Genomic DNA, 27,137 nt, shown 5'->3' on the forward strand with positions numbered 1-27,137 from the left:
CATTTTCTTCCTCAATATGTAAGTATGCAAGAGTCAATGGTCTTGCATACAGATTTTTTTTCCCTTTAGAACAGAACGTTTAACATACATGACATATCTAGTGAAACCACCCTTATTTGCATATCGATAATATTGAACTTAAATTCAATGTTTACTACAAGGAAGAAAGTCAATTGGAGATAATGGAAGTAAAGAATAAAAAAAAAAGATAGATAATAAGTTGTTCAAATGTTTAATTTTCTAAAAACTAAATAATTATATGGTCATGATGGTACAAGCAAAATTATTTTAACATATATTCTAATAATACTTAGTTTTCATTGATCAAATATGTATCTTAACCTTCTATTCAAAAGAGTGATTGCTTAGCATGCTTAGTACTTTAATAATATGTGACAAATACTTTTATAAAAAAAATAACAAGGAAATCTTGATATTCTTTAAAGCTCATCTCATATTACTTGTAGAAAATTCATTTTCAGTCCCATCTGTTGATGTTGGTTTATTTTTGGTTGTAAATACCACTTCATTGCACAACCTGGCCCACTGGTGTCAGGTTGTTTCCTGTTGCAACTGTTAAAAATGCTTTCCTATATATATATATATATATATATATAGCTATCAATAGATGGTTTTCAAGTCCATTTAAGGTAGCAAATCTAATGACACATCCAACTTTTGAGCAAAAGAACAGCATTTGATCAGAACTTTCTGAGTGACGAGAGGATAATCTGGATGAGTCTTCACCATTTTCTGTTTTTATTTCTGGTCCTTCATGGAGATTAACTGCACCATCTGTTTTAGGTGTTTTGATTTTTCCAATTACATTAACAGGTAAATCAAATCCTGATATTAACACACATTATTCTGTTTTATTTTCCTGCCGTTTACAAAAACCCATTTGGTCTATGGATTTATTAGGAATAAATTTTACTTTGCCGATTTTGTAGGCTTTCCTCAGTAGTATACCATCTTCTTCAACTCACAACTAATTAAAATCATTTATTCCTTTTAACTTGTGTGTTATCAGTTTGTGTCATGAGGTGTCGTAAGCACATTCAGAGACTTGACATCCAGCAACACCTGTGAAAAGAAATAATAATGAGGGGAATTATAAACCAATTCAAAGGTCATGTTTTTAACTTCAACAAAATGTGTGTACATTACTACATAGGTCAACATGATATTTTGAAGAAAAGAAAATAATTTTAAACTAGAGGCTCCAAGGAGCCTGTGTTGCTCACATGATATATTTATTTACAATTGATGCATGGAATAATGCAACCTGAACCGTTATACTTTTGCTCTAGTTTCAGAGATACATGTATGGACAAGTCAAAAACTGCATTTTTTCCCTATGTTCTATTTCTAGCCATGTCTGCCATGTTTTAGGCAGACAGGGTCACTGAACACATTTTTAAAAAACAAATACCCTAATGTTGTTTCAGGAAAGACTTTTGTAAAAGATTGCAAAAATTTACAAAAACTTGTAAAATTTGACTTTAAAGGGCAATAACTCCTTATGAAGTCAATTGACAATTTTGATCCTGTTCACTTATTTATAGAGCTTACTTTGCTGAATATTATTGCTGTTTACAGTTTATCTCTATCTATAACATTATTCAAACTAGAGGCTCTAAAGAGACTGTGTCGCTCACCTTGGTCTATGTGAATATTAAACAAAGGAAGCAGATGGATTCATGACAAAATTGTGTTTTGGTGATGGTGATGTGTTGGTACATCTTACTTTACTGAAAATTCTTGTTGCTTACAATTATCTCTATCTATAATGAACTTGACCCAGTAGTTTCAGTGGAAAATGTTAGTAAAAATTTAATTTTTTTATGAAATTTGTTAAAAGTTGACTATAAAGAACAATAACTCCTTAGGGGGTCAATTGACCATTACAGTCATTTGACTTATTTGTAAATCTTACTTTGCTGAACACGATTGCTGTTTACAGTTTATCTGTATCTATAATAATATTCAAGATAATAACCAATAAACAGCAAAATTTCCATAAATTGCCAATTCAGGGGCAGCAACCCAACAACAGGCTGTCCAATTCATCTGAAAATTCTAGGGCAGATAGATCATGACCTAATAAACAATTTTACCCCCATGTCAGATTTGCTCTAAATGCTTTGGTTTTTGAGTTATAAGCCAAAAACTGCATTTTACCCCTATGATCTATTTTTAGCCATGGTGGTCATCTTGGTTGGTTAGCCGGGTCATTGGACACACTTTTTAATACCCCAATGATAATTGTGGCCAAGTTTGATTAAATTTGGCTAATTAGTTTTGAATGAATGAATGAATATTTTATTTGCGAAAGCATAAATAATATGCTATGGCAATACATAAACAAGTATATACAATGTGACAAAACAACAGATAGCAGAGAACAATACATAATATAATAAAGGTACAATTAAGTTTTAGTGGAGAAGATATTTGTAAAAGTTAAAAGACAATTAAAACAGACGCCAAGTGATGAGAAAAGCCTTAGGGCCATGTGAGTTAGAAAAGTAAAATAAAAGTTGCAGTGCATGATGTGCTGTTTGCACTATCATTTCAAGGGTTCAGTTTAAAGTTTGATATTGAGACAGATAGTATTATAAGGAAATTATGCACTAAATTTCAAACTATTCTGACTTTTTACTATGACCAAAACCTTTACCCTGAAAAATAACTGTTTTAACGTTGATTAGTTTTTTTATGATATGGTCCTAATCTGGCATACAATTTGATTTGTACTAAATTTCTATTGATGTGACTTAAAACTTCAATCAAACTAACTTTGACCAAATTAAACAACCTTAGTGAGCACGATCACATACCCCACGTCCCCAAATTATCATTAATCAATAAGTGCAAGTAAAAAAAAAGTGCAAGAAAAAAAAATTGAATTATAATTTCCTGTTGATATGCACATCTGCATAGTATGTCCTTATTAATATCTACAAATTTTCATGAAGTTCTGTTGTGTAGTTTCAGAGGAGTTGCAATGACACTTTTGCAGAAGTACATTAAAGCAAATAAGTTTAAAGGGGCATAACTCATAGAAAAAAAAATTGAATCTTAATTTCCTGTTTATATGCACATCTACATAGTATGTCCTTGTTATCTACCAAGTATCATAAAATTCTGTTGTGTGGGGGTATAATAAGGAACAGACAGACAAACAGTCAAGCAGATAGATACACAGACCAGAAAAATTATGTTAAGATAATATCACACATGGGGCTTCAAATAACATGCCATGGATCATTTTAACCAATGCTTTAATTTTTTCTGTTTAATATGGGTGATGTAACATGTGCATTGGCGGATCCAGGGGGAGGGGTTTTGGGAGATGGACCCCCCCCCCTTTTTTTTGGCCGATCAATGCATTTGAATGGGGACATATAGTTGGAATCCCCCCCTTTTGTCCTAGGTTGGGAACCCCCCTTTTTAAAATGGCTGGGTCCCTCCCTGATGTGTATGTGAGCCTCAGCCTGTGACTCAAGTCTAACATTTTGACATTATCATGTCAGATTTATTTGTGAAATGAAATTTACTTCTGAGAATCAGACTGTCTTTGAAATTGTGTATAGAACCACATTTGCTTATTTTAACAGGGCACATTTAGTTTGCAGTGGGTTTGTGTTGTAATTATGTTTTCTGTTTGAACAATGTACATTTTGTTAATTTACCTGTTCTAGAGTCAAGGGCAGTTTTCATATCAGCTGCTGTTACAATGTTTTTTTCAACTTGCAACCCAACTTTTCATCTTTTTGCGCATATTTGCCATCTTTGAATCACAATATGACTTTCCTGCATGGGCCTCAGAGTAGCAATATCCCTGAATATTGATCCCTATGAAATATAAGATATTCGTTACTCTGCTATTTAAATATACATAAAATAAAAAGTATTGTGTATAAGTTTTATTACATTAGATTAAGGCAAACTACAGAAAGAGGAAGAAAACTAAAAATTTAGCAATTTTACCATTTGTAAAGGGGCATAACTTTAGAACGGCTAAAGTGATGCCCCCAAAATTCAAACTTGATTTTGTTTAGTGGTAATAAGCATTGTATAAAAGTTTTCTAACATTTGGTTAAGGCAAACTAAAGGTTATCTATAGTTCTTAATTTCTGTGTCATTTTGGTCTCTTGTGGCGAGTTATCTCATTGGCAATCATACCACATCTTCTTTTTTGTATAAATAGTTAGAGTACAGACATACAGTGGTTGTTGTTTGTTTATGTGTTACATATTTGTTTTTCGTTCATTATTGGTTCATTTATCAGGCTGTTAGTTTTCTCTTTTGAATTGATTTACATCGCCATTTCGAGGCTTTTTATAGCTGACTGTGCAGTTTGGGATTTGCTCATTGTTGAAGGCTGTACTGTGACCTATAGTTGTTACTTTATGTGTCATTTGGTCCCTTGTGGAGAGTTGTCTTATTTGCAATCATACCACATCTTCTTTTTTTATAAACAAGGATTAAACTTAAAGCCCCTACGCTATGGCAGGGGGCATAAAATAAGTTTATGAGTAACATTTGTACATCTAGAATAATATCAAGGTTATAACAAAATGCACACAAATTTCCTTTAGAAAAAGGGCAATAACCCTTCAAGTGTTGTCTGATTCATTAGAAAATTTCTTGTCAGATATATCTTTTGACATGGTGAACAATTTTACTTATTTGATTTTCCCAAAACTGTAATTATATTATTTTATAGATATAAATTAAATGATATCTCTAGCTATATATATAGGTTGTTTTTTCCAAAGCAATGTCTCAAGAAACATTTTTGCTTTAATAAAAATAAAGATTATAGCTAATTTCCTAATGCATGTAAACGTTTCAAAATCAAAATTTTACTCTACAAGCATAAAGAAATTAGCTGTAAAATGAACATTAAACTACTGTCACTTAGGGGAAACATTAAAAAATCAATGAAGGATAATAAACTTAATTCAAATAGTTTGGGGTGGGGGTAAAAATTGCTGCAAGTTTTATTTAATTGAAATGATTTTATATATATAAGTGGTCAATCAATTTTTCCAAAATTAAGTTAAGAGGAGAGTAAGGGGGTCAGTGAAAAAATAAATATATATATATATATATATATATAAATTAGTTTTTTTTTATCCTACATTGATCTTATGATGTCGTCCCTAATTCTGATATTGTTGTCTTCTGTTTTTACCTTATATTTACTTAGCCCAATTTTTGTTATAATATACATTGTATGTTACCTGTTCTTTCACTTATTTCTTGTAAGCATAACCAGGTATGTCCACAGTGGTACATGAGGCATTCTGTATTATCTGATAGAAGATCTAACTTCTTACCTTAAGGAAGTTGATCTTTATAGTCATTATAAAATTCTCCAGAAGTGAAGCCACACAAAACCAATCCTGTTTCACAGATTCTAAAACATGGGTGAAAATTCTATGCTGAAAAAGAAATGCACAAGACATTTTTTATAGATGTTGATACTGAATTCATTCCAAATAAAAGACTACATGTACATTTATCTATATTTATTTCATAAGAATCTATTTCATTAGAATCTTAAATCAAGGATTTTTTTGTTTTTTTATAGTCAGTGTGATACATGTACATGTAAGTACACAATGAAAAATTATATAAAGTTGCAATTGATCATGTTTTATATATATAAAAAAAATTGCTAAACAGTCTCAAACTCAGAACAACCTTATAAATGTTTTACAAATAAGCATATTTTGACTTTCACGTTTGAATGGTTTTACACTAGTAATTTTGGGGCCCTTTATAGCTTGTTGTTCGGTGTGAGCCAAGGCTCCGTGTTGAAGGCCTATAATGGTTTACTTTTTTAAATTGTTATTTGGATGGAGAGTTGTCTCATTGGCACTCACACCCCATCTTCCTATATCTAAAGACTATATGTGGTATGATTGCAAATGAAGTAACTCAGGGTTCTCATTACAGACTTTTCAAATTTTCATGAGTCCAAAACTCACAGACTACTGAGAGTTACATGTATGAAATTTTCCACAAGAGAGCAAATCTCTTAACGGTTAATTATAGGTCAGGGATAAATAAATAAGCTTTATTTAGTTTCAGTCTGCAAGGTATTTAAACATAGGGATCTCAGAATCCAGGATTTTGTACCTAATTTAAAAAAAAATGGGGGGGGGGGGGCTTACCCCAGACCCCCTTTGAATGTTGCACAGCCTGATGTAACAATGCGCAGTGTGCCCTTCTTATAACCAAATTAATATAGTTTCCTCAAAGCCAATTGCAACATTTCACGAACTTTATTCCCAATTACATGGGCCCCTTCACCTAAACTCTAGGAAAATCACTGAATAGGTAAAGGACTTTTAGCAATGAGCAAAAGATTTACTGCATAGTCAGCTGATGTAAATGGCCCTGAAATACTGACTGTGATATTTTCCATATTCTGCATCATACTATCTTTTTAAATTTTATCAAAAAAATCTATACACTTACATGTTTACCGATTGTCACCTTATAGTAAATAATCAACAAAGGGATGGGTATTTAGCACGTGTTTAACATATACAATCAGGTAATTGTTTATTTTAATGACAGATTCATGAGTATTGCTATCACCGGATTTTTATGAGGAGGGTCACGCTTAGGTCGCTATGCATACGGAAAATATGTCGGCGAATTGCTTCCTGGCAGCAAGCAATTACAAATAAGTAAACTTCTTCTAAATGTGGACAAATTAAAGAATTTTCCTCAGAAAAAAAGTATATGTACATAAGTTGTATAATGAAAACTATCCATTTAGTTTTAAAATACATATGCATATTTTTTTTTGATTTGAGGTTTCATATGACTTTAATTATGGTTTTGATATTTCAACTGTTATTTATTTTCTTTGTTCCTAAAAATTATTTTTATTTTATGTTCCTTTTCGTTTGTTTTTTTTTTTTGTTTTTGTATCTTTTTCTTATTTGTTTGCATAAATTTTTTAAACATATATGTTTTTACATGTATTCTATTTCTTGAAGCTTACGGTTATTTTTATTTTACTGATTTATTTTCCACGTTAATCCATTGATTAGCAGAATGCTGTCTCAAGTGCTGCTGCATACGTTTTAGTTTGACGCGGTCACATGCAAAATATTTCTATAATTTGTATTTAATATTCAGTCTGTTGTGTCAGTTCCGAGATAAAAATAATTACAGTGAGCAATACTTGTATATTATTAGTAGCTTGATGATTCTTTGTAGTTTTTACTTTTTACTGTATACAAATATTGTCCGAAAGTTGGAGATGCATAACTAAAATAGAACGCAAATAATAACAAATAATATTGATTCTTCCCGGGCATAATTTATTTTAAGATTTCCGTGTTTGTTCATTATGCTAAATTAACATAATTGATCTGCATTTGGGGGTAGGGAGTTTAAAAAGGGGTCCGGATCTCGAAATCCCGGGCTTAAAAACGCGAGGTCCCGAATTTAAATAAATTTAAATCCTGACATCGCGAAAAAAGAATTCCCAGATCCCGAAAGGCTTAATCCCGAAATCCCGAACTTAATTGCATAACCAGTATTAATTTACGCACAATCCATGTAAAAAAGGAAACTTGTATGTTATATTTTTTATAGCAATCTAAAAGAAAAAATTGCTGTGAAAAGACAATTCCATGATACACATATCAGTGATCAACAGCGTGTGCACGTGGTTGAACTGTAACTTGACTCCACTCACAATAATATTGAATGCTAATAAAAGATATTAAAGATCGATTTTGTCCACTGCACGAGATTTTTATATGGCGGGAAATGTCGTAACAGTGAACACAGGTGACCTTACTGACCGACCGTGGGAAATTCATTCATGATTAAATTTGATGTGGAATTAAAACATTGTTGTGACGTCATTCTATTGTTGTACCTGTTCTTTATTTCAGTGATTGGACTATCATTTACCTGTAAGAAACCATTATGTTACCTTTAGCTGTCCAATATTTTTAAGAATAGCCCTCTTGTTCCTTAAAAATATTGGACAGCTGAAGGTGGTATAACTGATTCTTACAGGTAAATGATAGTTCAATCACTGAAAAAAATCAATTCCCCCAACTGTTTTTATGCTGAATGTGAAAAGAAAAAATGCAACCAAATAACAAATGACAATTACGAAAAAAGATTTATTAAAGTCACCATCAAAAACAATGGTTTTGCCATTCGTCAAAACAGTTTCCTTGGAAAAAATCACTTTCAAATTGATTAACACTACCAAAAGATTTATTATCGTCCATCTTTGGTATCAAAATTGATCACTGGTGTTGCTCTTATTCTTCCTAACATCATTTTCATCTACAATTTAAAATATCAATGAAGTAATGTTTATAACGTTTGATAGACCATCCCACTATACAAGGAACAAAAACAACATAAAATGCACGCTGTGTAAAAGTGCAAATCTAGAACTTGCTTCATGAACTACGGGACTACAATAGTTGTTATAATTTTCTGGTTTCTGCGTTGATTTACAAGTTCAGTTATGAGTCTGATATTATTGCTTGAATATGATTTGAGTATAATGCGACATTTCGCTTATGAACGACGATGAATATGAGAACTTGATTAGAATAAAGGAAACGTTACTGCATATATGCTACAGCCGATTTCATTGAGTGTGTAGGCAAAAGTAGTATCTTTAGTTAGCTTGCTTGTTGGCTGAACCGTGAAGTCCAACATACAGATAAATTGGTTATTTGTCAGACTAGTCTACTTTTAAAGGAGGGTAGTTTACCTAACCTAATAATGCCCTCACGGTTCAGCTAACAAGCAAGCTAATCAAAGATATTACCTTTCAGGCTTTGCCTACACACTCAATGAAATCGGCTGTAATCAAATCAACCGTGTGTTCGATTTGCACTTTTTCGTAGTGATCGTTGTGTGTAAGAAAGAGGTTTTCAGTTTTTGCAAAAGAAAACCGAGAGACAAAATTGTGTTCCTCTAATATTAAAAGGAAAGAAGAAAAAAATACCACAAGGGACATTAATACACAAATAAACGGGAAAAAAGAGGTGACACGACCTTCCAGAAAAATAATAGATAATAATTGGGGATTATCAGGTGGAACCGTTTGGGTAAACAATAAGGTACTACATCAAACGTTGAATGTAGGATAAAAAAAACTTAATTCATAAAGTTTTTTCACTGACCCCCTACCCCCTCTTCTTAGCTTAATTTGGGGACAATTGATGGACCAATAAGGATATATATATATATATATCAAATCAATATCAATTAAACAAAACGTGAAGCAATTTTGACCTCCAATATTTGAATTCAGGTTTTTTGTTATCATTCATTGATTTTTTATGTCGTCCCTAAGATTCTCATGAAAATCCCGATGAACAACAACAGAATGTAAAACGATTGCACATTGTTATCTTTTATTCTTATAAATCATATATTTGAAACAAAATCGACTGCGGTGCTCTACTATGGTTCAACGCGAACCTGTCTTCACATGTGTTTTTCTCTACTTTTTTTCCTAGTAAACAGGTAAAAAATAAAACCCGAGAAGAAACAAGAAACTAATAGGAGAGGACTACATTTTGAAATATAATATACATAAAACTTGCCTTTATCAGCTGCTAAAATATCTATCCTCTTTGATTGAACACTTTAATCGAATATGTCTGAATACACGTTTGATGTAAATCCAAATTTTGAATCAGCACAATCACTAATCAACGCTTTCTCCGTTTTTTTTTTTTGCATTAGGAATATACTTTCAACGTCTTTCTCCATTTCAAAAACACAAAACGCATGTAAAGGTATTCTTGCAGAATAATTAGAGTAGTCCTTTCGCACGCAAAAATCCTGATACACATACCCTGAGTCTTAATCTACATGCAACAATACATGTGTACAATGTTTACCTTCAGCTGTACTTTCTTTTTTTGTATTGTTTAAGTTGAGCTACTGTTAAAAAGGGGCAACATGTAGGATAAATTTTAATGTAAAGAAAGTTTATTCACAAAATAATTTTCACACTTGATGAAAATAAATCTTTTTTATTTGATTGCTTTTTTTCACCTTTTTGACGTGTTAAACAATGTTTTAAGTAAGATATAAGCCTCTAACAGTCCATTCTGAAAAATATTGAACAGGTCTTCGGCCTGCGGCCTCAGACCTGTCCAATATTTTACAGAATGGACTGTTATCGGCTTATATCCTTTACTGATTGACAGTATTGTGCTTTAGTTTTGAGGCTCTTGATCGATTTACCAGAATAGAAATTTAATCGATTTACATACATGTATAATCAAAACACGATTTAGTCTTCTTTAACTATTTTTTGTTTTTATCTTTATCAGTCATTTCCCGGATTCCCATTTAAATAATCTATTTGGAGACCTCCTTTAAACTTTGGAAATAATACATCGATTTAAAAAATCATACTGACTGCGCAAGCTTTAGAATGACTAGAAGTACGACGAAAAAGTAAAGACAGCTGATCATGACTAGTACGACGAAACCTTCAACCCCATTGGAGTATAAATGTGCATTTAGTCAATAAACTATATAAGGTTAAACTTTGATTTTCGTGTATCGATTTGATACAATTTGTAAAATATATTTATAACACCGGCGATTTTCATAAAAAATTTCAGACATGAAAATAGAAAGGCATATTATCTCGAGTGTCAACAATTTTAAATAAAATAAAAAAAATAGGAATCGAAATATGATCTCGGCGTTATAAATATTGTATTACAGGAAACCAATTGTTTGACTTTCAAAGAGATTAACGGGAAATATATCAAAATAGAAAGCACTAGTGATCTGTCTGACCAAAATGTGTCACTTGCGAGAAATGATTGACAGGTGTGAATAGATGTAGAGGCTCCGACGGGGAAAGTTGTATCAAAAGGAAAATAACTTAATTCACAATGCCTATACATATTTCATAAATACGATATGTTGGCCTTATACTTAAAATTGAGTTTCTTATAATTACATTTAAAGGAACAGGACGTTTAAAGCGGGAAATAATATAACCATCAACGAAAACTCGTATAATTTACGGGATTGAAGTCTCAACAATTTGATTTAAACTTCTATTGAAAACAGTCTTGGTTGTTATTAGGCTTATTATTTTGAATTAGATGAAATATTTACGGTTTACAAATACAAATACAAAATAGTTTATTGGCACAAAACTATTGAAATAATTGGCAACACAATATATTGTTAAAAATCGTCTTTATTTCATTTTCAAATTATAAAAAAAATAAAATTATATTTAATTTTTATTTTTATTCTTATATTTAATTTTAATTTTATTTCTTATATTTAATTTTAATTTTAATTTTTTCTCTTTGAATACAAAACAATATTTTACATTTATCTATCCTCCATAAATACTAATATATCTGTACAGGTAAAATTTAAATCTAATAGTAGTAGGGCAAAGCCGATTCTGCCTCACACATGCAGAATCCTGCATAGAAATCCCCACCTCGAGGGCAAAATGCAAACAGACGGCATTCCTATTGAGTATAGGGTAAATACAAGAATTATGTCTTTCGTACAGAGCATAAGTCAGTCTCCACAGGAAAGTGGGGATAAGGACACCTTAAAGGGAAGGATGTCACAGGTTGAAATAAATAAAAGGATGGAATCCAATAGTGATAACATGGATCGCTATCAGGATTTCTTTCTGGAGAATGAAGAAGATTTGGAAGAAAGCACCCCAGCCCCAACCCCTCAAAGGCAGCAGCAGTGCTGTGATGCCCCCAACCTGACGCAGATGGATGAGCATACCCAGATGTGTCAAAATTGCGGTGCGCAGTTCACCAAGCCGCGATTTGAGCATCAACCAGATGGGGAGCAGAAGACCACCTGCGGTTATCCACTGAAAAGGAAGAAGGGGCAGCTCTGCAAGAGCAAGCCCGGGAAGGATGGCCTCTGCTGGAGGCATAGCAAGCAACCACGCCAGCAGGAGGAGGAGATCATCCCAGTCGAGGGTAAGATGGTGGTCAAAGAGACCATGAAGACCCTACGTCAAATAGCTAAGGACGAGGGTCTGAGGGGGATCAGCAGGAAGAACAAGGAGGCCTTGGTGAAGTTCATCGAGGAGAAAACCGCCCGTAAATTTCCCCGCCAGGAAGTCCTCAGCAAGAAGCAGCTCAAAGCACTGGCAAAGAATCGTGGTCTCACCAAGTACTCTCAGCTCAAGAGAGACGATTTGAACCATTTGGTCGAAGAAGATATTAAAAACGCCCCAGTCGAGGATGAGATCAATGTCACCGATAGACGTCAAGCACTGAATGGTGTATTTGGCACGGTCGTTATCGAACCCGCGAAGCAGCACGACGTGGCCACTTTTCTAAAGGTAAGTCGAAGCACCGTCACCACAACCATCTCCGATGCGCTCGCCCAAAAGAAGGGATTGAAGGTGAACTTAGTGCTTCTAGCAGAGCTGGTGAAGACCGACCCAGCGACTGGGGAAAATAAATACGTCACTCCCTACTTTCGATCAGCCCAAGCTATCCTCACCCAGTCATCTGACCTCGAATTAGAAATCGACTTCATGATGGGGAAGGTCAAGGAAAATATGGCAAAGTACATGCGGGAAGGGAGTGGGTGGACATTGGGACACGTCGAGAACCTAGAAATTCACCTCAACCAATTCAACCCGCTCAAAGGGGCTTCCTTCATACCGACTCCATCAGCACTCGCGAAAAAGAAGGCCATCATCAACGTGCAGAACAAGGATCAGGAGTGCTTCAAGTGGGCTATCCTCTCCGCGCTTCATCATGAGGAGGTGGATCAGAAAAATACTAATCGCCCCAGTCAGTACGTGAAGTGGGAGGATGATCTAAAATTTGAAGGCATCGATTTCCCAGTCTCACTCAGGGCGATCGATAAATTCGAGAGGTGTAACGTAGATCTCAACATCAACGTTTACGGCTACGACGGGCTGAAGAAAGGCGAGGATGGGGAAGAAGATCTTCAGGTATATCCCCTCAGAATATCCAAAAATACGGGCATGCGGCACGTAGATCTTCTCTTCCAAACCAGCGATAGCAAGCAGCACTACTGCTGGATCAAGAGCCTTTCACGACTCCTAGGCTCTCAAATCTCAGAGCATGGTCACGAACTCTTCTTCTGCCGAAGATGCCTCAACCATTTTTCCAGGCAGGATATCTTGGACGAGCACATGGAATATTGCAGTCGGGAGGATGCCGTCAGAATCGTGATGCCGGAAGAAGAATCCTTCGTCAGCTTCCATAATCACAAAAAGATGATGAGAGTCCCCTTCGCGATCTACGCGGATTTTGAGTGCTTCACAGAGAAGCTCGACACCTGCCAGCCGGATTCATCACACTCCTACACGAAGGCCTACCAACTTCAGCGACCCTCGGGCTTTTGCTATCACATAAAGTACGCCCACGGCGACTACAAAGATCCGGTCGTCTACTGCGGAGAGGATGCAGCCAAGAAATTCGTGCAGTGCATCGAGGAGGAAGTGCGGGCCATCGCCAAACTATACAAGGAGAAAAAGCCTATGGAGATGACCGACGACGATAAGGCGAACTTCGAAGCAAGCACGCACTGCCACATCTGTGGGGATGCATTGGGAGGGGATAAGGTTCGGGACCATGACCATCTCACCGGGAAATATCGCGGCGCAGCACACAACCAGTGCAATCTGGATTTCCAGCTCCCGAAGCACGTCCCCATCTTTTTCCACAATTTGAGCGGATATGATGCTCACATCTTCGTCAAGGAGCTTGGATTCTCTGAGGGTAAGATCAACGTCATCCCCAATACCGACGAGAAATATATCAGCTTCTCCAAGCAGGTGGATAATTTGGAGATGAGATTCGTCGATTCGTGCAGATTTTTGCTCAGCTCGTTGGATAATCTAGCCAAGAATCTCACACCTGACCAATTCAAGACCGTGAAAGCAAGGTTTGGTGATCGTCACGAGCTGATGATTCGGAAGGGAGTTTTTCCCTACGAATATATGGATGGACCGGCCAAGCTGGAAGAGACTTATCTCCCGCCCAAAGAAGCCTTCTACAGCACGCTCTCCGGAGAGGATATTAGTGACGAGGACTACACGCACGCTCAGAAGGTCTGGGAGGCCTTCGAGTGCAAGACTCTGCGCGATTATCACGATCTTTATCTCGAGACCGACGTGCTTCTGCTGAGTGATATCTTCGAGAATTTCAGGGATATCTGCCAGACTCACTATGGGCTTGATCCTGCCAACTACTACACATCCCCCGGCCTTTCCTACGACGCCGCCCTCAAAACCACTGGGCAAAGATTGGAGCTTCTTTCCGATCCAGATATGCTGATGATGTTTGAGCAGGCGACCAGAGGAGGGGTGGCCATGATCTCTCACCGCTACGGCAAGGCCAACAACCCCTATATGAGCACGTACGACGCTTCCCAGCCCACCAAGTATCTCACCTACCTCGATGCCAATAATCTTTACGGGTGGGCGATGTCGCAGCCTCTTCCCACGGGAGACTTTGAGTGGGTGGAGCCAGAGGAGATTGGGGAGATCCTGGAATATCCCGACGATCACGAATATGGTGCCATGATAGAATGTGATCTCGAATATCCACAGGATCTTCACGACGCCCACAACGACTATCCTCTCGCCCCCCAGAATGTGGAGATCGACAAAGTCCGGAAGCTAGTGCCTCATCTAGGCAAGCGTGAAAAATATACGCTCCACTATCGAAATCTAAAGATGTATTTGGAGATGGGCATGAAGCTTACGAAATGCCGTCGGATCATCAGGTTCAAGCAATCCCCATGGCTCAAGCACTACGTAGATCTGAATACTGCTCTCCGCGCCAAAGCCAAGACCGACTCCGAGAAGGACTTCTTCAAGCTCATGAATAATTCGGTCTTCGGCAAAACAATGGAAAATATTCGGAAGCACGTCGACGTCAGGCTCGTCACCACCGAGAAGCAGGCCCTGAAGCTCGTGGCCAAGCCCAATTTCGATCGTCGCGTCGTCTTCACTGAGAATCTGGCAGCCGTCCACATGAAGAAGACGAAGCTGAAGTTTAATAAGCCGATCTATCTAGGAGCCTGCATCTTGGATATTTCGAAGCTCCTCATGTACGATTTCCACTATGGATTCGTGAGGAAGATGTACGGCGATAAGGCTCGGCTGCTTTTCACCGACACGGACAGCTTGGCCTATGAGATCCAGACCAACGATTTCTACAAGGATATTTCTCCACACGTCGAGGCAAAATTTGATACGTCAAATTATCCCATCGAGCATCCTTCCACCATCCCCACCGGCAAAAATAAGAAAGTCCTCGGGATGTTCAAGGACGAATGCGGCGGGAAGATCATGACCGATTTCGTGGGGCTCCGGGCGAAGCTATACGCCTTCAAGATGGACGACGGTCAGGCCACCAAGAAGGCGAAGGGAGTCACCAAGAGCGTCATCAAGCGCAGCATCGCCTTCGACGACTACAAGCGATGCCTCGAGACTCAGCAGGAGATCCACCGACCGATGAGCATCCTCCGCAGCCATCTCCATCAGATCTACGCCGAGGAGATCAACAAGATCGCTCTCTCCGCCAAGGACGATAAGCGCCATATCCTCCCGGACGGCATCAGCACCCTTGCCCACGGACATTATCGAATCACTCACGGCGCCCCGCACTTAAATAAATGAGCAGCATACGAGTGCATGACATCCTCCTCCCCCACAAGCCCCTCTCGGATGCAGAGCTCGAGGATGCTGCCTCTGCCCTGGGAATATCTCGATTCAGAGGAATATTCATGCGCGATGGCCTACCACCCGCCCCACGACCCATCGAATGTGGCATCCTGAATCACGACGACTTCCATGGCCCCGGCACGCACTGGACATGCTGGCATAAGCGCGAAGGACTCAAAGTCTACTTCGATCCTTACGGCCTGCCTCCGCCTGACGAGATGGTAGGCTATCTGCGGCCGGAGATTCGATATAATACCGATGAGCTCCAGCGGCGCGGCGACGTGGTCTGCGGACACTTTTGCTTGCACGTATTGAAGCTCCTTTCGGAAGGTCGGACGCTCGAGGATGTGATCTTCGGACTATAGATAAATGGATAAGTTTGGATCTCACTCGAGAAAGCGCATGCCCATCTGGCGGATGCTCCAGGATCTCGATATGAACGATAATCGGATCACCAGTCTGGGATTGCCGAGGGATAGCTCAGACGCGGTCACGAAGCGATGGGTCAATCTCCAGCTAAAGGATGGCGTGAAAGCTATAGATGAGCTAGAGGTGGAGCTTGGTGCGACTCAGAAATCCATCGAGGCAGAGAAGAAGCGTCTGGATCGCATCGAGAAAGAGATGGTAAAGTGCTTACCCACGGCTGGCGGTGAGATGAATGGTGATATAGATATGAGGGGGCATGCCATTCGAAATCTATCAAAAGGGACGGAAGCAGGCGAGCCAGTCACGAAAGGATGGTATGCAAAGAACTGGCAGGAGCTGGTTGCAAATATGCAGGTGAAGATAAACGCCGCGGAATCTAAATATAAAACCCTTGAAAATCAGATGTTCGTCAACCAGGAAAAGATTGATGCCCTTGAGACTTTTATCAAGCTGAAGCATCACACAACTGATAGGGTCGGTCGGCGCTCGGTGAGTGATTTGACCGATTATGAAAGAACGATCGATGCACTCAAGAAAGTGCTCCCACGACGGGGCTAATCCTCTTTCAAGACTTTCTGGTCTCCCTTGATCGAGACCGGAAAGCCTGCTTGGATCATTGCAAGTCGGACTCCTTGATCCAGGAGTTGAATTCTTTGGGATACCCTCTCCACTTGACGTAGATTTCCTTCGTCCCTCCCCGGGTCCGCCGGCGTAAGACTTTCTCGATGCGATAGATATCCTGGTCGGTGCGCTGGAGCTCGGGCTCGTAGAAGGATCCCTTGATTTCCTCACCCTCGTAGTCTTTGAGACGATAGGTGGGCGGCTGCGTCGCTAGGGTCTGGGAGATGGTAAAGACCTCCTCCGTCCAGCGTGGAGTATATCCTTTCTCGAAGGTGCCCTTCTTCTTGGTGATTCGGACCTTATCGCCGACGTCGAATCGCCGTGGCTGCATGGGTGGGAGATCTCCGTAGAGATTCCAGAAGACCTTAGCCTCGTGCTCTTTCTGGCTGGCGGCGGTGGGGGTCATCTTGATGGATCGATGCTTGGTGGTATTATACTGGCGGACGAGATCCTCCAAGACGGGAAGGTAGGCTCGCGTGGAATTGGCCGAGAAGTATTTGAACATCTTCTCCTTCATGGTACGATTCCAGCGCTCCACCACGCTCGATTTCTCTTCATTCTCCGTGGAGTAGAGCTCGACGCCGTGCTTCCGGAGAAGATCCTTCATCTCGCGATTATAAAATTCCGTGCCCTTATCGGTCCATAGCTTCTCGGGCGTGTGATCCTTGAAGACGGTCCGGAAGGCATCTCTCACCGTGGCGCCTTTCTTATCCTTGAGCGGCACCAACCAGCCATACTTGGAGAAGACGTCGATGATGCTCAAGAGGTATTTGAAGCCTCGGTTATCGCGGGAAAAGGCGCTCATATCTACGAGATCGGCAGCCCAGGTATCATCCACCCCACCTACCACCACGCGACGCTTCTGAAATTTACGTCGGACTGGCTTATGCAGCTCTTCGGCTAGCTCATCCGACCACCGGACTTTTTTTTTTCCCCCACGCCTAGTCCAAATCGTGCTTTGGTACCGATGATGGGTCTGACGATACCACGCTCGAAGCGCTCGCGTGCAGTGGGATTGGGGATGGCATCGAGGGAGGCTAGCATCGTCTTATCGCAGATCGAATTGCGTGCGGCCGTATCCTTATGCTTGGCATAGCAAAGATCGTGGCGATAGGCGGCCTCATCGACTCGATTGATGGGCCTCGACCAAGGTTTGGGGGTGCCGTCGGCATTGAGTCGCTGGCTGAGTCTGGTCCCTGGACCGGTAAAATTATGCCCCGGCAGATGCATCTCGACGGGCAGACGATTGATCATCTTATTCATGAGTCCGGCGCCCCTCTCCGTCTTGATGAATTGCGACTTTCGCGTGCCGCACTCGGCGCAGGTCCCTACCTTCCGCCGCCGCCGTCCGTCATCGCTCGTGATCACGGCACGATTATTCGTCTCCGTCTTCTTCTTGCACTTCAAGCAATACATTCCCATTTTATATAGATAAATGGACGTTGAAGACATTACCTACGATGAGCCCGCCGTAAGTCGTCGGCATAATCACTATCTCCTCCCGCAGCGATCCATCCGAGGTCTGATCATCGGGAAGTCAGACTGCGGCAAGACGACGCTGCTGAATAACCTCCTCTTGCGCGATGGGTGGCTCGATTACGATCGCCTCTACGTCTTCGGAAAATCGCTCCACCAGCCCATCTATCAGCTACTGCATCGGGCTCTTGGGAAAGGATTTTCGAAAGACGATATCCGCGACCTTCTCTCCATCAAGGATCGCTATCCCCACTCTTTGGTCGACGTGGTGCAGGCGATGAAGCCACCACCCAAGCCTGGCGGTATCGAACCCTTCTTCTTCGAGGAGGCGAGCGACGTGCCCGATCCCCGAGAGCTCGATCCCACCCGCAAAAACCTCATGGTCTTCGACGACTTGATGCTCAGCAAGCAGAGCAAGTGCGAAGACTACTACGTGCGCGGTCGTCATAATAACGTGGACTGCTTCTACCTCTGCCAAAATTACTTCAAGCTCCCGCGGCAATCGATCCGGGAGAATGCCAACTTCATCTGCCTCTTTGAGCAGGATGCCAAAAATCGCGATCATATCCGCCGGGACCATTGCGGCGATCTCACCCCGGCTCAATTCGATGCCCTATGCGATCACTGCTGGGCCAAGCCTCACGGATTCATGACCATAGATCTCACGAGCCCCAAGACGGCTGGGAAATATCGATGCAATCTAGACGATTTCTATCGAGTCTAAGATAAAGAATGGATCACTTTCAGGAATTTTTCCTTGAGAATCAACGGGACTTGGATCTGAAGAATGCTCCGGAGTCCCCACCACGACCACCCCCTGAATGCGAGCACCAGTGGGAGCGTATGCTTATTAATGGTGAGATCCCGGGATATAGCTGCAGTCAATGTGGTGCTGAAAGATATGCTCGCCGCATCGATGATCAGGATTTCGAAGGAAGGACCTATAATTCCCACTCCAACCGCCAACCTAAGCCGCCGCCCGGACCACCGTGCAGCATCAAGACCGTCCGCGGCCATCGGTGCACGCATCCCTCCGTATCGGGCAGTGATAAGTGCAAGAAGCATTTGAATCTTTTCCCCGAGGCATGCTATCGGTGTGGTGCTCAGATCGCTCGCGGCAAAGATTTGCGTCATATCCACGACGAGATTATAGCCATACCCAAATTTGCCATCCTCTGGTCGGGCGTAAAAGTGAGGATAGTGGGGGAGTACGATATTAAAACCGCGAAGAGAATCAGCCGCGAGCCCTACTGCTCTTTCGAGTGCCTCTTGGATGCGAAGTCTTCGTATGAACTTCCTCCACGCTGGCAGGCAATATTCAAACGCTAAGGGGCGATCCATCCCTTCGGGAATCCACGGTTTTTTCATCCCGCTGAGGCAGAAGGTAAAAAAGCATCGGAGAATGATCGATCAAACGCTATGGGGAGATCGATCCATCGCTTAGGGGCGTTCATTCCAACGCTATGGGGCGATCGATCCATCGCTTAGGGGCGTTTATTCCAACGCTATGGGGCGATCGATCCATCGCTTAGGGGCGTTGGCGATGCTATAAATAAATGACGTTTATCAAGATCACCGATCCCAAGCAGCGTGAGGCGCTTGCCAGGGACTTGCAGGAGACCAAGCGCAGCATCCAAGCTAGCGATATGCAGCGTCGCCTAGATAAGATCGGACTCAGCCGCGACCTTTCCAAGATATTCAAGCCCGTGGTCGAGACGCAAAAGGAGACCGCCTCCCAGATCACCAAAAAGATCGAAGATATCCCACTCGCTCTGCCCGCCCCGGTGCCTGCCCTTCCCCCTCCTCTCCCTGCCGACGAGGACGATGACGACCAACTTGCCATCGAGCAAGCATTGAAAACTAACCTCGGTCCGCGAGCCGCCCACTATCTCCAGCTCAGTATGACTCCCCAGGCCGACCATACCTTTGGATTGCGCGTGGAAGACGATACCATCATGATCGGGAGTCTGCCCGTCACCTTCGATGGAGACGATATCTTCGTCGATGGCGAGCGCTATAAGGGTACTCCCGGCCTATGGGAGCTTATGGTCCTGAAGCATCCCAAAGATTTCGACGTGGAGGACTTGCATACCTATGGCGATATCCTGCGAGCATCTAATGTCATGTATCAAGGCAACTCTGCGCTCTCGCAGACCCCCAAGGCCAGCAAAAGCCGTAAATGGAAGGAGATCGTCTCGTATATCTATAAGCAAGATAAGTATGGCAGCGGGGTGCCCACCGTCTTCCTCCCTAAATGCTTCAACCAGCTGCTGGATCGTCTCGATCTTTGCGCTGCCGCCTACCAGGCTGGGAATAATGGGGTGTGCAACGAAATCGTGGCCATCCTCGACGCCATGAGGAAGTCCGGTCATATCAGCAGGGATGAGTACGAGAAGCTACATCGAAAGCTCCTCTAAATAAATTTACGATGCCTTTATTAGTGAATCACGGATATCGTCGGAAGTATGCCGTCGGCGGACGAGGCCTTTTCGATACCATCGCCAATCTAGCCGGACGGGTGCTTACCTCCTCCGCCGCCAAGACGTTGGGTAGCAAGGCCGTGAGCGCCGCCACCAATGCAGCCCTGAAAGGCGTGGAGAAAGGTGCAAGCAAGGCGGTGGACCACGTCGTTAATCGAGTGACCCGCAAAAAGAAGCCTCAAGCACCACCCATCAAGTCCAAGAGGACCTCGCAGCAGCAGGCCCGTCTCAATAATCTCATCTCGGGCGGGGGCATCGCCACCATCCACGACTTCGTCCAGCGCTATAGATAAATATATGATGGCCGATATGCTCTCTATCACCGAAGGACTAACTTTCGATGAAAGTCTCCAGGAATATCAGGTTCACGAATACGAACCTCAAGCCGGGGCGCAGCTGAATAATGCCGGCGCAGAGATACGCATCAATATCGAGACTCAGGATCTCTTCCTCCATCCCGCCGAAAGCTATCTCTTGATCGAAGGCCGACTTCAGAAGAATGATGGCACTGCATATGCCGACGGCGATCTGGTATCGCTCATCCATAACGGTGTCATGTATCTCTTTCGTAGCATCAGCTACCGACTCTCCGGCCAGCAGATCGAGCACCTCAACGACCCCGGCATCGCCACCACCATGCTAGGAATGTTGACGTACCCCGACGATTTTTCCAAATCCCAAGGCCTCAACCAGCTATGGTTCAAAGATTCCACCACCGATGCCGAGGCAGATAACGTTGGATTCGCAGCGCGCCACGGATATATCATCACCAAGCCAGTCAATAAGGGATCCTTTTCCTTCTCCATCCCGCTCAAGCACGTCTTTGGCTTTGCCGAGGACTATGATAAGATCGTCTACGGATTCAAGCACGAGCTCTCCTTGGTGCGCGATTCGGATGCCAATGCCATCCTCCGAGCCGCCGCCGTCAACGACGTGGCCAAAGTAGTCTTGAGCAAGGTCTCGTGGTTCGTCCCCCACGTCATCCCGTCCGACGAAAAGAAGCTGCGGCTCTATAAGACCATCCAGAGCAAGACCAAGATCGATTGCGGATTTCGCATGAGGCAGTGCGACTCCATAGCCGTGCCCCAGACCTCGCAATTCCACTGGCGTCTGGCCGCTAAAAGTGGACGTGAGAAGCCACGATGGATCATCGTCGCCTTTCAGACTGAAAGGGGCAACGACCAGCTGCATAATGCTGCCGTCTTCGACCACTGCCGATTGCGAAATATCCACGTGACCCTCAATGCGGAGCGCTATCCCGCCGTGGACTTCAATGCCGGCTTCACCCAATGCAGGGTCGCCAGGGTCTATAAGGAGGCTGCCGAATTCCGCAAGAAATTCTATAGCATGGAAAGTCTGCTCAGCAATGGTGGCATCAATCCCTCCGACTTCATCGATCTCTATCCCCTATTCGTCATCGACGTGAGCCATCAGTCCGAGCGGCTGAAAGAGTCGACGGTGGATATCCAGATCCGAGCCGACTTCGAGCGCAACGTCCCTGCCAATACCCAAGCCTTCGCCCTAATCATCTCCGATCGAATCCTCCAATTCGAATCCGACGGCCAGAAGATGAGCGTCGTCTTCTGAGGAGGGTTAGATAAATGGATGCTTCACTTTTGCGGAAAATCGCCACCAATACCGAGCCCAAACATGGGTTCTCCTTCATCGTCTCTGGGAACGATAGTCAGATCTTGACTCGCTTCAATCCACCCCTCCAGCTGCGCGAGGAGAAATCTTACGAGATGGCCCTCGTGAATCTGGAGACTTATTACTCCATCCCCAATATTCATGCTGGGAATAATTCCTTCCGCTACTCTCCCGACGATGGCGCCCACTGGTTTCCCATCGCACTGAGCACCGGCTCTTATGGCATCGACGATATCAATGATGAGATCCAGCGGCAACTGCGGCTCAATAAGCATAAGGCTAAGATCCTTCTCGATGCCAATCGCGCGACGCTGAGAGCGACCCTCACTTTAGCTAGAAATTATCAAGTGGATTTCGACGTGCCCAATAGCATCAGTTCGGTGCTTGGATTCGAGCGCCGGACGTATGCCTACGATCGAAGCACTAATGGCTACGCGGAAGGTGAGAATATCGCCAATATCATCAGCATCAATAGCATCCTGGTGAATAGCGATATCATCCACGGAAGCTACGTCAACGGCACCCAGCAGTCCACCATCTATAGCTTCTTTCCCGCGGTCGATCCAGGCATGAAGATCATCCAGACTCCCAAGAATCTGGTCTACTTACCCGTGACCCTGAGGACCATCGATCGCATGCAGACGTATCTGACCGATCAAGACGGTCGCCCTATCGATCTGCGAGGAGAGAATCTCACCATCCGCTTCCATCTGCGTGAGGTATAAATAAATGGATTATCAAGAGTACGGTCTCAACTTGACGAAAGGTCAGGCAGAGAAGATTCAGCGTGCGGCAAAGAACGGTTGCCCCGTGAGCGTCCGATTGTCGCATGCCAACCTATCCGGTAATCATAAGATGTTCCTCACTCGCCGCCAGATCCAGCGCATCGCCAAGCTCTTGCAGAGCGGTAAGGGTGGTATGGTCTTGGAGATGAGTCCGAAGCAGGTGAGGTATAACGTGCAGAAAGAAGGTGGATTCCTCCCCATGCTCGCAGGTCTCGCCTCTGCTGCGCTACCCATGCTAGCCAAAACCGTGCTACCTGCTTTGGGCGTGGGCGCATTGAGCGGTTTGGGTAGTGCTGCCATCCAGAAGGCCGTGGGATCTGGATTATATCTCAAGAGGGGTGGAGAAGTATGCTGCGTGAAACCTCGGGGTCGTGGTCTGTATTTGAGCCCAGACACTTTGCCCAATACCTACGGCGATGGATTGTACTTGAAGAGCGGACGTCAATTCTACGATGGTAAGGGGCTGATCTTAGGCCCCAATAGCCCATTTAAGAGTATCCCCCTGCTCGGCATGCTCCTATAAATAAATGACCGATGACGTGGATGCTAAACTCGAGGATTTCCTGGAGTCCGAAGTTCTGAAATATGCCCGCATGCTTCGGATCTATAAGCGACTCGATAAGGTGGTCTCCATTGTCCAAGCTGCGGCCTCCATAAGCAGTCTGCTACTTACCAGCGGCACCATGGGATCTGCTCTGACCGGGGTTGGTGTCGCGGCGTCCCTCCCTCTTGGATCCCTCGCTTGCCTGTGTGCTACGACCGCCCTAGTGCTCTCGCTGATCGCCAAGCGAATCACCAAGAAGAAGAAGAAGCATCATGATACTCTCCGCTTGGCCAGATCCTACCAATCCCAGCTCCCGGGTGAAGATGGTACCCCTGCCGTCTGCCTGAAGAATTACTACGATGAGAAAGATCAGTTGCGCCGACCTTCTACCACTTTTAGTGAGGACCTTAATGCGCATGCGCCGTAAAAACACGCCTCGTCACTCCGCTACGCTTCGCTCCGCTACGCTCGAGGCGCTAAATAACCAAAAAAAATTTCCCATCCAGCTCTTTTGCCGGATGGGAAATTTTGTACCCCAACCCCCAACTTTTTTTTTTCATCCTCACATCCTCACCAGGTCGTATGAGAGGTATTGCTGTTGAGATTTCTTGCTCAGCTTGAATCCCGTGCTCTGGACGAAAGCTCCTTGCAAGGGACCCTTCTCTTTGTTGAGCGTGGGGCAGGCCCATACCTTGATAGTCTCCCCTCCTCGATTTTTTAGAGTGAGAATTTTGCTTTTGTTTTTGTCAAATTTTCCATCCACTTCCACCACCTCCAAGATCTTATAAAACACCTCGGTGGGTATGTCCCTCCATTTGAGAGCTTCCTGATTCTGCTCCTTTACTTTCTCCTGAAGGGCGTCCTCGCTGGGAAAATCCTCCATGTTGACGAATCCATTATGTAAGAAAGTCATGATTTACCCTATACTCAATAGGAATGCCGTCTGTTTGCATTTTGCCCTCGAGGTGGGGATTTCTATGCAGGATTCTGCATGTGTGAGGCAGAATCGGCTTTGCCCTACTACTTCTAATCAAGCTGGTACAGATTGATTTACGACCTTCCACTTGGATATTGCACAGCAGATGTTTATTACACTGGGACAACTGTCCGACCAGTCTGACATCTAGACGGATTAAGACATCCATAAAAATAAGTCCCTACCCGTACTGTATATCCAGAAATAATTACTTGCCTCTTATTGTTGTATTCAAAACATTGATAGAAAATTTAAGAAAAAAAATATAATGGACAGAACCAACCATTTCTAGGTCATTTGGTGAATGAGCGAAACAACAAAAGGCTGAACGGTTTCATGGTCTAAACATCTCGAATGTACCACAAGTTGTTGCATAAATTATATACATTTTATATATTATAATACAAAAAATACATATAATGAATTCAGTTGCAAAGGAAATCTTAAAAGGTTTCCTACCCATTGTGGAAATCTGTCCCAACCTAGTTTTGACTAGTTTTTTTAGCCTTAGAGGACTCAGAACATACATGTATGGTACTACATGTACATGTACTTTGTGGATAGATGCAGTTTCTATAGTTTGAAGTTAGTTTCAGGTTTGTGTTCACTCACAATGTGGTCATGGTTTTTTTTAAAAGTTTTTTTAGCTGGATAATTAGTTGAATATCACCTGATCACTATCTACATGTATATTGTTCCTAATGTTTCATAGGAGCTACCATTTGATTTTTATTAGGGGCTAGGATGATATTTGAAAAAGGCAGAGCAGGAGTTTTGATTATAAAAAAAATTGGCAAAAATAGAGGCAGGATAACAATTTAAGTAAAAAAAGGGATAACCCAATTAATATTGGCAAGGCCTAATAGACATGTCGATGAAAGAGTGGGAAAAAAATGCAAGACAGAGATTACAACTAAAAAAAATGTAGGGCAAAATTTTTCATCCTACCACCCCCCCCTAAAACAAGTAAATGGTAGCTCCCTTAACAGCTTGATGGATGGGTGCGCTGCCTATTTAGCAATAAGACTCCAGTTAAGAAACCCTGTGACTGTAGTTAGTCCTGTGGAACTGGAAACCTAACAAAATATACCGGGCATAGGGACTTGATGTAATGTGTATCATGGGTGTTATCACTTGTTCTATCTTTGTTGGTATTTATGATATTACTTACTGTGCAAACAGAGTGTGGGGACAGAGGCAGCATATTGATTTACCTGAAAATACCACATCTCAGTGCTATCAACACTCCTTCATTGGCATTGTCCACGGCTGGTTCATGTAGTCTGGCAACCTTCACGCAGTCTGAGATCTGTCAATGCCGCGGCGTTATGTCTTTATTACATTCAGCGAGCTTTCGTACACTTTTGTCCTGATTACATACAGGATTAAACCCCACATGAATGTGTTAAAACAGACTTATAATGCCCTTCATGTGCGGCGGGACCAACTCGTCTGCCATTTGTTATTGTTGTTGTGCAGACTACGCGCCTTTTTTTAAAAGAGGTAACCAAGCAAGGGAGATAAACAATACGGTGAATGACGTGTTTCGATGATTTTACTTTAGTGAATAACATTTTTCAAATAAAAATTTCCAAACTTTTTATTCATTGAAAGAGAAGATATGTATCAAATGATTTCAAATATAAAAAAATTGTGTGCTAGGCATCTGCTGTTTACAGAAAATCAATATCGAAGTTGACCTACTTTCAATGCATTACACTGTTGTATTATGCGGACGGCGAATGCATTCAATCTATTTTTTTCTAGACAAATATGGAACATATCGATTTAATACTATGGATTTGTCACTTTTATTAATGGATTACAAAATATCACCATATTCCGTGTATATGGACTTATCAGTTTTTATTTGATTTGCCTGATTCTTACACGGACCTCAGTGGCGGATCCAGGGGGGGGGGGGTTCCGGGGGTGCGCACCCCCCCTTTATTTTTGCCGATCAATGCATTTGTATCGGGACATATGTTTTGCACCCCCCCTTTGCCCTGGGTTAGCACCCCCCCTTTGCCCTGGGTTAGCACCCCCCCTTTCAGGTTCGAAATCTGAATCATAAAATGAGTGTACGACCGAAAGCTCAAGAAGTTCTTATAGATTCATTAATGAACGCAAATTATTCAACTGTGGTCGAGATGACTCTCTTTCGTTACACAAGTCTATCAAAAAATTGAACAACAAAGAGTCATGAGCTTTATTTTTTGCGTTTAGACATAAATGATTCAAACAAAACACACGCAGTTGTCTAGTGCGCCTGTCTAGTCCTAGTTACATTTAAATATAAATGAAAGTAATATACTGTAATATACTGTTATAGGTGTTGCATTACAGTGTTCAGTGAAGGCACAAGTCAATGTATGTATGTACTCGAGATTCCGCCAATGTAGACGCACCCCTTGATTGACTGCAAGGGTACAGC

At 42.3% G+C, this 27,137-nt stretch overlaps 1 long non-coding RNA gene across 2 annotated transcripts; it reads right to left on the bottom strand.

Moving 5' to 3' along the window:
• Positions 1 to 216: 216 nt before the first annotated feature.
• Positions 217 to 26,450, bottom strand: LOC139527012 (uncharacterized). 2 transcript variants are annotated; one of them, XR_011665242.1, is made up of 4 exons: positions 25,918 to 26,450; positions 5,253 to 5,453; positions 3,696 to 3,858; positions 217 to 1,083 (listed from the first exon to the last, which is right to left on the bottom strand). It is a non-coding gene; the product is annotated as an uncharacterized lncRNA (long non-coding RNA). The 2 variants fall into 2 exon arrangements; XR_011665241.1 differs by lacking the exon at positions 25,918 to 26,450 and having other exon boundaries at positions 5,349 to 5,555.
• Between the last annotated feature and the right edge of the window lie 687 nt (positions 26,451 to 27,137).

The sequence above is a fragment of the Mytilus edulis genome, chromosome 6, assembly GCF_963676685.1.
Source record: "Mytilus edulis chromosome 6, xbMytEdul2.2, whole genome shotgun sequence".
In the NCBI taxonomy this organism is placed as follows: domain Eukaryota; kingdom Metazoa; phylum Mollusca; class Bivalvia; order Mytilida; family Mytilidae; genus Mytilus; species Mytilus edulis.